The sequence below is a fragment of the Aquarana catesbeiana genome, linkage group LG08 (assembly GCF_042186555.1).
Source record: "Aquarana catesbeiana isolate 2022-GZ linkage group LG08, ASM4218655v1, whole genome shotgun sequence".
NCBI lineage: Eukaryota > Metazoa > Chordata > Amphibia > Anura > Ranidae > Aquarana > Aquarana catesbeiana.
The window spans coordinates 108,438,140-108,450,575 of record NC_133331.1 but is presented as its reverse complement, the minus strand read 5'-3'; the positions used below and the strand labels follow the sequence as shown (position 1 = coordinate 108,450,575).

General features: G+C 41.1%; 1 protein-coding gene across 1 annotated transcript in view; it reads right to left on the bottom strand.

The window, feature by feature from the left end:
- Nucleotides 1-12,436, bottom strand: part of RHOBTB1 (Rho related BTB domain containing 1) — a 125,214-nt gene that overhangs the window by 94,372 nt on the left and 18,406 nt on the right. The window contains exon 2 of the mRNA XM_073596266.1: nt 10,241-10,342. The gene's annotated coding sequence lies outside the window, so the exon portion shown is untranslated. The remainder of the gene's footprint in view (nt 1-10,240; nt 10,343-12,436) is intronic.

The following is a 12,436-nucleotide window of genomic DNA, read 5'->3' as shown; positions in this document are numbered from 1 at the left end:
GTGGAAGATGACAGCTATCTAAACATTAGCAGGCCAGGATTTTACACAGGTCACAGATAAAAAATATACTTGCTTTTCATTACGCTAATCCTTTGAGATTGAAAATATAGGTTAAGTATTGGTCCTCAAAGACTTAAGTCATGCGACCTTGTTCCAAATATTCCCTGGCCTATTATCTTATGCTTGATTTGGAATCTTGGCTTGGATAGCATAGCTAACCACCTGCTATTCCATTGTGCTTCTCTTGCCATGCACTTTGAATTTAAAGCCAAACTCTAGGATTAAATAAAACCAGGTAATGCAGGTATACATTCATTACAAATTTAGTAAACATGTTTTTTTAAATGCAACTAGTGTTTTAACTTACATTCATCAGCTTGTGTAAAGCAAAAATGAAAATAATAATAATAATCATATTATTATTATTTTAATAATAAATGCAAATATTATTAATTTTATTTTCATTTTTCTTTACTTCCTACTGATGTATATTCCACATAACCTTGTGAGTTACTTATACTGTTCTGTTTCTCTGCACATTAGCCCTGATGAAGGGAAAGGTATCTCCCTGAAACACATTGGATTTACCTGTTATTTGTGAACTGTAAACTTCAATAAACGTCTTCCATTTACCCCAAGTGTGACGGAGTTGTCACCCATAGCCCATAATGTGTTCTAATTTTGTCTTCTCCAGTTTTAATCGCTCAACGTAAAAGTAGCTAGAGGGGATTGCATGAACTATAGACTTACTTCAAATGGAGTTACTCTGGCATGGCAAAGCTATCATACCTAATTAAACGTGATTATTTTATAAGTTGTGCAGGATTGTTGCTGCACTGATGTAAAAATCATGTGATGTTATGCTGTAAATAGCAACTATAGTTCTCTATGGAAGGACAAGTATACATTTACATTGGACGTGTATGCAAATAAAATTATGCTAATTGGTTTCTAAGAATGCATGTAACAATTCAAGATTCACTAATCTGCATAATTATTATGTTTGGGGTTTCTCTACCATGCTATTACATTTCTGCTTGTTTTTAAGTAAATGAGTGTATTTTCAGTGAACAAATAAAGCCATTGATGTGACTTTAATATTTTTGTATACATACTCAATATACAGTGGTTTATAGATTATAGGGACAATAGATTGGCTACTTTTTTAGAGTTTCACTGCTTCTCAACTATTGAACTGTCAGCTACACAGAGTGATTATGGTTTTGCAGTAAGTTGTCTAACGCATACACTTCTATTGTGAGAAGTGACAGTACAGTATACCCATTGTGTAGCGCTACAAAGCAGGATGCAGAACCTGTATGCTTAATAAGCTAATATAGCTGCCCCATGTACAGAAAATCTTATTATTTTTCCCAAGCACTATTTATATGTATGTAGCACCCTTCCCTAAGCAGGTTTAATTTAGTTTTTAGCTTTGCTGTACTCGGTTGAGCAGCAATTTATTTTTCAGATCTGGTCAAGTCTATCCCAAGGGCTGTTGGTTGCTCCTTGGCAAAGGAGCACTCACTGTGTACATCCTGTGTACATGCTCCAAAAGCGTGTTGCGAACACGCCAGTGATACCATAGCGGCCAACACTACAGCCAAGCTCCCTACAATCCAGCTCTAGCTGCGTTCCAACCCTCGTTTTCGGCTCCACTCCATCGTAGCAGAATCCTGCAGACCAAGAGGTCACACGAGTTGCAGAAACAGCATACAACCCCGACCGATGCAGCGTCCAACACTGGACAACATGTGTCTGTTTACCCTTTACCTCAACGTGAGTTTTTATTGTTCTTTGATCTATATTAAATGCTTACAGTCTACACTCAGAGGCACCTGTTTTCTCTCTTCTTTCCACATGTTTGGAGATCACTTCTACTTCCCTTACAAGGCTGACCCTGACATACCCTTTATATAGAGCTGGAAGCTCAAAGGACTATTTTGATGGACTCTTGTTTTATTTAGATACTATTCTGACTGTGCCACTATCCATTTGTTTGTCTGGTGGTTACTCCTGCCTGTCTCTGGGAGAAAGTTCCAGAAAAAGAGTAGGAGGGTCAGCCACTGAGTTATGAAAATGTATCTGATATTAGCTAATCCCAGGGGGGTAGATAGCAGAAGGTGGCAGGGGAGATGATAAATGTTTGGGAAGGCTTGTTCAGTCAGGATTCTCCTGAGGCATCCTGGGAGGCATCCTGTGTATTGTTGCTAGGCCTCAGTATGTGTTTGGCTGAGGGCCTGGAAGAAATTGGTCTGAAAGCTATTTGCTGGAGCGCACTGCCTGAGGAAACTGGGCCTGAGAAGAACCCCTTTATCACTGAAGTGTGTCTCATGGAAGCTGGTTGGGGAAAGTTGGCCTTGGATATTGTGAGTAGGACCTTTGCCTGGGACTCCAAATGTGCTCATGCTTTGGGGTTTGAATGCCAAAGGTTGCTGTAAGACTGGGACTGCTCACACAGAGACTCTACCTCCAGCAAAAGGCTGCTGCTAAATAAATAGTGCTTGACAATCTGTCCTCCTGTACCTGCTGGCATTTTGAGTATCTTTACATTTATCCCTCTCTCCTGTTTAAGCACTGCAATAAATCTAAAAAAAAGATATCTCCTAGACTAAGCCTGTGTTTGTTGATGTGCTTGGAGCTAGTGTCTGGGCCTTGGAGCCCCTGAACAGGTAAGGGAGACTAGGGGTCATTTGGAGTGGCCACTTCAAAGGTGAGTGCTGCATGTAACTAGCATGACCCAAAATATTTGACCTAAAATGTTGATGTTTTGTGCTTCTGAGTACACTTCCGAGGTATACTTAATACTGTATGTGTGTTTACATAGGAGCCATTCAAATATTTATGTGTGTTCATGAACACATTTTCATTTCTTGAGGCAGGTTGCTTTAAGGCAACCCATTCATTTTATGCACAAAATAGACACATAAAACTCCACCCGCACAATTTTTGAATACACCAATACTACAATGCAAAAATTATTTACATATGTGTACTGTAATGTGCTATAGTGCAGGTGGAATTTTTACTGTAAGGTCCTCAGTTTGAATTTTGACCAGGACACTACCTGTATTGAGTTTGCATCTCTTCCCTGTAGTTGTATGTATTTCCCCTAGGTACTGCAGTTTCCTCCCACACTCCAAAGACATGTTGGTAGGATAATTGTGTCCTGTCTAAATTGGCTCTATATGCGTATGTATGCATGGGATGTAGGAAGGAACTATAGATTGTAAGCCCCTTAAGGACATAGACTGATGTGTATGTGCACTGTAAATACCTGTAATAAATTAAAAAAATTATAGAAATATATGTGACTTGGGGTGTCATTCAAAATGAATGGCAATGCACCACAATTCACACATTCCCTTACATTAAAATACATTGCAGTTGCATGTTAAAGTACATGTTTTAATGTGTTACTGCAACCCAATCGTGTGAATCCACCCCTAGTGTGGTACTTTTGTACTGCTTAAAATCAAAGGTTCCCCTTTTAGTTTGGGAGACCATACCTCTCTTTTACCATGCCCATGGGAAATAATCTTTTTATATGAATCTTTGAACCTTTGATAAAACTGATACATGTTTGTGCAGAGAAAAACTAGGGTGATTGCAATATTTTCAGAGCTGTAAGTCAGTAAGTATTCTGAATGGCCTTTGCACATACATGCAGAAGTGTTTCATGTGTACCCTATAAGCACTAATGTCATCCAAAATGAGACATGCACTATGTTCTTTTGGTAAAAGGAAGGACTGAGTATTTTTATTTGTGGTTTACTTTTTTCAAAAACAAAACTTTTTTTGCTGAAGCAGGGTAGCTGATTCAAGCCTCTCCTGTAGAAACAGATCAGTCATAATAGTGATCTGTTTCTCATTGTCAGCAGCCTTAAATAGATCATTATTGCAGTAATCTGTTTCTAAAGAGAGTGGCTCTGCCCTCCTTTAAATGGGTGCAGAAAATCCATATAATATCAGTGGGTGTAACTGGGATTTCCCATGAAAGTACAAGGCAGATAAACTGCAGTTTCGTTCTACCCCGGGATGATCTTATCTTCTGATCTTCATAAGCTTGGAAATGGATCAATTTAGCTTTTGAAACTAGTGTCGGAATGTCTGGACCTAGCATTTAACCCTGGCCACCAGCAGCTGCCTGAATTCAGCTTGTGTAGCTGACAGCAGCATCTGAAGTCCTATTTAAAAAGTAGATTGGATAAATTGATTAACAGTCTATGGCTTGGCACTGTATGTTGTGCTTTCTAATCCATCATTTGACTACCAAAGTGTATTCCTGGGACAATGGTCTAACACAGCCCTTTTCAACCAGGGTGCCAAGGCACCCTGGTGTGCCTTGAAGTTTCTTCAGGGCCCCGTGCCTTGGCAAAATGCCTACAAATTTCCCAAAAATTATATACAAGCCAGTGCATGAATGAAGCCTGCCTTTTAGTTACACAAAGCCACAGATTTTCATTGTGCAATATTACAACCTTCTAGCTGCCGGTGTCCTAATGACTAATGGCATCAGTTGATAAGGAGGAGGTCAGTCACCCACATAGCATCCTTATTTGACCCTCCCCTGCCCCTCTCCATCAGCATTGGGGTCACATTAACTGAGTGATAAAAAGAAACATTGGAATACTAGTCAGTACCAGTTTGCAAAAGTTTATTTGCTTTTGGAAGAATAAATCACCTCTAATGTTAGGTGACCTGCCTGTCTGGATGTTCCTGCAATACGTAAACCTATTAGAATAATTTTTACATTTTAGAATGGGGTGCCTCAAGACTGTCCATAATTTTTAAAGGGTGCCTTAAGACTGCCTATAATTTTAAAGGGTGCCTTAGTGAAAAAAAGGCACCCTGGTCTAATAGATAGCACTGGGGTCACACAGGAGTAGGCTTCAGAACCTGGAAGATGACCACACTGGGGACTTCAAGGTTCAGATAATATAACAAATGAAATGCTGTGGAATTCATGCACCAGTTTCTCCTCCCTAATCCTTGTCTGGTAAAGTGGAGGTACCTTTTAATTTGATGGATTGTCATAAAAAATTAGCTTTTTAACATTTGTGAAATCTTGAATTTCTTAGAACAATCAGCCATTGCAAACACAGAAAAGATTGATTTGCTGGAGGAAATAAGAGCAAATGGATTTTTATCCCAGGCTTACAATTTTCTCTGCTATTATCATTATGCGGAAGCTGTTTAAGCTATATCATTTAGCATGTGCGTAGACAGAAATATTACAAGTCTTTCCTGACAATCCTTGCCCAGTTTTCTAAGAATTATGCCTAAGGGTGATAGAAGGATGTGTCCTACCTTTTTTTATAAAACACAGCTAAGGGAGAATGCTGCAACTGATACAAAACTGCCATTTGTATCTCTTGTAGTAATGTTGGTAGTTTATATTGGAAAAAAAAGCACCTATAAACAGAATACTATGAGAGAGAGATATAGTGTAGATCTTGCACACAGCTGGGAAAAACAAAACAGGAGCAGTGAGGTTATTTACTACAAGATTGTAGCTTGAGTCATGAAATATTATGCTTCTTGAAATTTGCACTGTGCTAATACAAAATGGGAGAGGTTTACTAAAACTGCTGCACACAGTAGCTGGTGCAGTTGTACATAGTAACCAATCAGGTTCCAGATTTTTTTGTCAAAGCTTAATTAAATAAACTGAAGTTAGAAGCAGATTGGTTACTATGCACAGCTGCATCAGATTCTGTATGCCCCAGTTTTAGTAAATCCTCCACAGTGCGTTTGTGGCCACTTCACTGACCCGTGATGAGTATGCAGGATAGAAGTACGGATTTAAGATTTTGTTGGCTGCATGCTCTCTCCAGGTCAGTGACCCACTAGGCAATTAACCACTTTAACCCTTGGAAGAATTTAACCACTTCCTGACCAGGCCATTTTTTGTGATACGGCACTGCATCGCTTTAACTGACTATTGCGCGGTCGTGCGACGCTGTACTCAAACAAAATGTATGTACTTTTTCCCCCCACAAATAGAGCTTTGTTTTGGTGGTATTTGATCACCTCTGTGGTTTTTATTTTTTGCACTATAAACAAAAAAAAATTTTACAAAAACAAATGTATTCATCAGTTTAGGCCAATATGTATTTTGCTACATATTTTTGGTAAAAAAAAATCCCAATAAGCATATATTGATTAATTTGCGCAAAAGTTATTGTGTCTATAAAATAGGGGATAGAGTTATGCCTTTTTTATTATTTAGTTATTTTTTACTAGTAATGGTGGCGATCAGCGTGACTGCAACATTGTGATGGACAGATCTGACACCTAACTGACATTTTTGATAATTTTTTGGGAACCAGTGACATTATTTCAGTAATCAGTGCTAAAAATATTCACTGTTTTGTACTAATGACACTGGCAGGGAAGGGGTTAACATCAGGGGTGATCGAGGGGTTAAATGTGTTCCCTGCAGGTGTTTTCTAACTGTATGGGGGACTGTGTGACTGGGGAAACACACAGATCCCTTTTCCTGCTTAGCAGAAAGACAGGATCTGTGTGGTTTCCCCTGTCAGAATGGAGATTCCTGTTCTGTCACTGCAGGGAACAATTGTGAGACATTGAGTTCGCCGGACCCGCTGATTGGCTCCCCCGCTGTCAATGGGAGTGCTCGCGCACCCACAAAATCGAGTTCCGTGGCGTAGTACACTTGCCGACCAGCGGCTGGTCGGCAAGTGATTAAGTCAGAATTAGTGATCCTGATTTAAGAGTAGAGCATTTTAAAATATAACTAACTTTTTTTTTCGTTCTGGACAGAGTGAAGAAGAATTAGAATGCCCATCAGTTTTTTATTGCCTTATGTTCCCTCATTAGGGATATTCACTCTCTCCAGGTGACATGGTTATCATTATCATTGAAAGAAAATACCAAATTTGGGGTTGGCTCCAGAACAGTTATAGGGGAAATCTTCCAATGGGGACACTAGTTCTGGTGACAACCAGGGATTCCCATACCTTGGAGGGATTTCCTCTTACTTCTGTATTGGCTATGGACAGGAAGTGAAAAGAAATCTCTCCAATGGGACAAACCTGAGAGGGGTTATAACCCTCCCTTACTTTTTCCAAAAGGAAAAAAGTTTTGCCTTTAATTACCTTTTAAAGTGAATTTTCACTTTGCAAAATTATTTTCCATTTTTCTTGAATTAGATGAAACAAAGTAAAAATTTATGTTGCAAAGGATACCCAATTATGTGCAAGGGAAATTAAACAATCTGTGCTTGCACATGATTGGAACTACTTTAACCTCATTCACTAAGCTATGTAAAATTTTACTTTGCAATTAAAAAAATCCCTTATTAATGAAAAAGCCCACATAGTTTAGCATATGAGATAAAGATGTGCTGCATTAAATCATCCAATCACATGCATGCAAACATTACTTTTTCTTAAATTTCCTTTTTCCACATGATTTAGTATGAACTTTCACTTTGTTTAGATCTCATTCATCAAGAAAATTCACTTCGAAAAATGAAAATACTCCACGTCTTCAGCAAATAAGCCTTGCCATGTCAACTCCATTACGTGTACCTTTAAAAAAGACCCTTTTACCAGATCATTCATTTCAATAGCAATCTTCCCATAATATTATTTGTGCATTTAACATATTTTATGTGTGGCATACTTGTAAAACCTCCATTATATAGCCATCCAAAGTCCTTGAGATTGCTGGTGTGTACTGCCTTCTTGGATGCCAGCAGTCCCAGCAGACTCCCAGCTTTCACTAAGGTGACACCCTATAGTATTCCCCAACAGCTATATTAAAGGTTATATAGATAGGTGAAGGAAGAAGCAAACGATCTTAGCCAGCTCATTAAGTAATTACACACTTTCAGAAAAGGACAGGAAAACATTCATGAAGGGAGCGGACTGTCCTGGGAAATTGACTTTTGCTGAAGTAGTCAAATTTTCTAGCAAGTTCAAAGGCACATTGCAAGTAAATAAAAAGCAGTTTATTGAAACTACTGGACCTTACTGTTCCAACATTTTATGGTTACGCCAATAACTATTCACCAACACAGTTTCTCTTATATCATGCCCCCCTTCCCCAGAAACAGTATGTTAAATCCCTGGCTATGCATGTGGTTAATGCAGCCCGAATGTGCATACCACTCCGTTAGCTGTCTTAACACCCTCCTTCCTTAACGGAATGGTTTCAAAGATTAGATAGAAAAGCTGATATAGAAGAACTGATCCATATATTGCATTACCATTAATATACATAATATTGCAAATAACATTTTTGTTGCAGAGGATGCCCAATATCCGACTTGTATCTTAGTGCAGACTTCTGGGAAAATCAGTATGCCAATAACACAAGCACCATCTGTGTACAGAACACCTCCAAGTTGCTATATTGCATTGCATTTTGCAGAAAATTACAGCAGTACAGATTGAAAAAGGGAAGTTCCTCTTCAACCCATCCCTTCTTTCTCTTCTTCAACCCATCCCCTCATTCTCCTCCTTAACCATAACTTGAATGAGAATAGTTTTAATCTCATAATACGCCCATTTATAGTGGAGTCAGGAGGGCTTCTTTTTCTGGCTCGATTATTCTGGCTGACCAGATAGGCTTTTCCAACAGGAGAATACTGTGGAAAGTTGTTTTGTTAGACTATTGGCCAAGTCAGTCTGCAGCAGGTCCCCTAGCCCGCATTCACAGTTCTGGCTAAACTGCCAGGGCATATTATAGTGGTACTGAAGCCTGTTTATCCTTCTCCAGATTCCTCACTAGGCCACAGACTCCCTCCCACTTTGATTCCCCCTGCCATTATGTTTTCTTGCTCTGTGTGTGTGTTTTTACCTATGATGTTCTCTTATACTTTTTACATCCAAGAATATTTGTGTTGTTTGGTTGTTTGTATTTGCAAAATCCAAAAAAAGAAAAAAACATATTCAACATTGCAGCACAGATCAAGCTTAATCTGACTAATTATTAGTAGCTATACCTTAAAAGAGAAGTATGGGATTTAGAAAAAACACAATTCTACTCACCTAGGTAGATGCAGCATTGATCCAATGCTGCATCTGTTCCCCACCGACTCTGCATGAAGAACTGAGCGATCAAAGACTGCTGATCGCTCAGTTCTCAGAATTCTGTGAGCAGAGAGCCGTGGACTGTCAGTCTCCGGCTCCCTGCTTTGCCCCTCCAGCGCTCACTCGAGCGCTGGGCTGTGGAGGGGACGGGAAGGGCTGGCTCAGGCTCTCAACGGATCGCTGATAAGCTGATCCAGCTGTCAGTTCAGGCTTCTGGGTGGATCCTGACCATATGGTCAGGATCTTTTTCAGAGCCTGGACTGGCTCTGTAACTTCAGGCAACAGCGGGCTTCAGTTCACTGTCATCTAAAAACAGATCGCAGGAGTGCAGAACTAACTGCGCTCCTGTGATCCATAGGAGAAGTACAGCCAAAATAGATTTGACTATACTTCTCCTTTAACCTACATTTATGAAAACCTTCACAGATGTATTGGAAGCTGACTGACTTACCTGTTTGGCTTTAAATAATGGTGTATGTTACCAACACACATGTGAGCTGAGGAATCTCCATGGAAGAGTGTCTTCAATACTATAGAACAAGTCCAACGAAATATGACTTACTACCACTAGCTATGCTTTGACCTGTTTAAGGGCCCTTTCACACTGGGGTGGGGGCGGCGGCGGCGGTAAAGCGCAGCTATTGTAAGCGGTGCTTTACCGTCGGTATTCGGCCGCTAGCGGGGCGGTTTTACCCCCTGCTAGCGGCCGAGAAAGGGTTAAAAACCACCGCAAAGTGCCTCTGCAGAGGCGCTTTGCCGGCGGTATAGCCGCGCTGTCCCACTGTTTTCAATGGGCAGGAGCGGTGAAGGAACGGTATACACTCCGCTCCTTCACCGCTCCGAAGATGCTGCCAGCAGGACTTTTTTTCCCGTCCTGCTAGTGCACCGCTCCAATGTGACAGCCCTCGGGGCTTTCACATTGGAGACAAAGCAGGGGCACTTTTGGGTCGGTTTGCAGGCGCTATTATTAGTGCAATAGCGCCTGCAAACCGCCCCAGTGTGAAAGGGCCCTTAATCAAACCTTTAGCAACAGTCTAACAAACTATTTATGGGCCTATACCATTGTGCAAGGTGATGCCTTACAATTATCAAAATACTACAGGCCATGGTCACTGTGGGTGGCCTCGGCAAACACATCGTTAACAGGCATAAATATATCATGAGAAATGTTCTCTTACCACAACTGAGAAAGAAACAATAGCCATGTTGAAGAATTCCTGCAGGGTAAACTGTTTAATGAAGTGTTCTCAGGGAGTCTTTTTCCTCGTAGTTCTTGGTAGCTACAATATAAACACAAGCAGAATGTGAACCGGATTTATGTTTTCACATGATTCACATGAAGTAATGCTAGAAACAAAGGTGTAAGAGAATCTGTAAAAGTCTTAGACCTGATGTAATATGTGGATATTTCCTAGACATCCATGTAGTCTTAGATTTCATTTTAATTCCTTTATCAAAAATCATGAGAAAGCAATATGCAGTACAAACAAAAAAAACATTGTAAACCTAAAAGAGTTCTGCAACCTTATCACTCCTGATCCCAACCCTCCTCATAATTCCATATCTTCCTGAAACCCTAACCCTCACACCAATCCTCCTGGCAACTCCAACACTCCAATTAACCCTTCATTGAATTCCAACCTTCACCCTAACATCAAGCCTCCCTTTAAACCTCACTGTGAGGCCAACCCTAAGCCCCGGTTCACACAGGGGCGGCACGACTTGCAGGTCGCCTCACCGAGGCGACCTGCACACGACTGCCACGGCGACTTGCAAAACGACTTCTGTATAGAAGTCTATGCAAGTCGCCCCCAAAGTAGTACAGACTTGCGTCGCTCCTATTAGAACGGTTCCATCGTACAGAACGGGAGGCGACTTGTCAGGCGGCTAGGTCGCCTGACAAGTCGCCCCTGTGTGAACCGGCACTAACACTTACCCTCCCTATAACTTCAACCCTACCCCCCCTGTCCTCATAGCCCCAACCTTCATATTAACCCTCACTGTGATTCCAACCTTTCTTGTAACTCCAACCCTCACACTAACCGTGCCTTCAATTCCAAGACTAAAACTTGCTTTGGACCAAAAACCAACCCCTCTGCACTGAAAGACTCATATGTGGAATAAGTAGGGCTGATGCATAAACTGTTGTTCTATTTACAGCTAGTAGGAAGCCCATATCATATATTGTCTTATGTTTTTCTAGTGCAGTCACATGCATTGTATATGACATTGCTTTGTTGTTAAAGGATTTTGCTCAGGGTGCAGAAAATAAAGTTATGGCACATACATATAGAACACTGCCTGACATTTCAAACTTGCTGAGGAGAGAGCTCCATTAAGAAAATACTTGGGTTGTCTTAGAGGAGCATTACAATGACCATAGGTGTGTGCAGCCTATTGCATTAGGGTGTGCACTGCAAAGCTCAAGCCCTCTCACTTTTGAGACAGAGAAAGGGACTGAGGACAGAGATTCCCCAGTCCCTTTCTCTGTAGGTTTAGCTGCACCGGACAGTGAATGAATGAAAAGTGCTCTGTGCTGAGCGGCTTCCTGGTCATTCACACACTGAAGCATAGTAAACAGAGTTTACTATGCTTCAGTTATGAATGAACACAGTGAGTGATTGATCACTCATTCTATTTATTTAGGAAAAAAAGGGGTCGGTAACTGATATATTTACTGGCCCCTTCCCTGCTCTCCAATCTGAAACGATACCCTGAAGCATTCATTGGGAGAGGAGGGAAGCCGCACAGGGTGATTAGGGTGTGCCCAGGCACACCCGGCACACCCTGTGCGCACGCCTATGACAATGACACATTTGACTATTGCAAAAATCCTAATATATGTCTGTATGTGTTAGAACAGGCCACCTTGACTGAAAGTGTAGGTCATAAGACCAATCAGTCTGTAGGGTTCAATATTGAGTTGGTCCACCCTTTGCAGTTAGAACAACTTCAACTCTTCTGGGAAGGCTGTCAACAAGGTTTAGGAGTGTGTCTATGGGAATGTTTGACTATTCTTCCAGAAGCACATTTGTGAGGTCAGGCACTGATGTGGACGAGAAGGCCTGGCTCGCAGTCTCCGCTCTAATTCATCCCAAAGGTGTTCTATCAGGTTGAGGTCAGGACTCTATGCAGGCCAGTCAAGTGCCTCCATCCCAAACTCGCTCATCCATGTCTTTATGGACCTTGCTTTGTGCACTGGTGCGCAGTCAAGTTACAACAGGAAGGGGCCATCCCCAAACTGTTCCCACAAAGTTGGGAGCATGAATTTGGCCAAAATGTCTTGGTATGCTGACGCCTTAAGATTTCCCTTCACTGGAACTAAGGGGCTAAGCCCAATCCATGAAAAACAACCCCACACCATAATCCCCCCT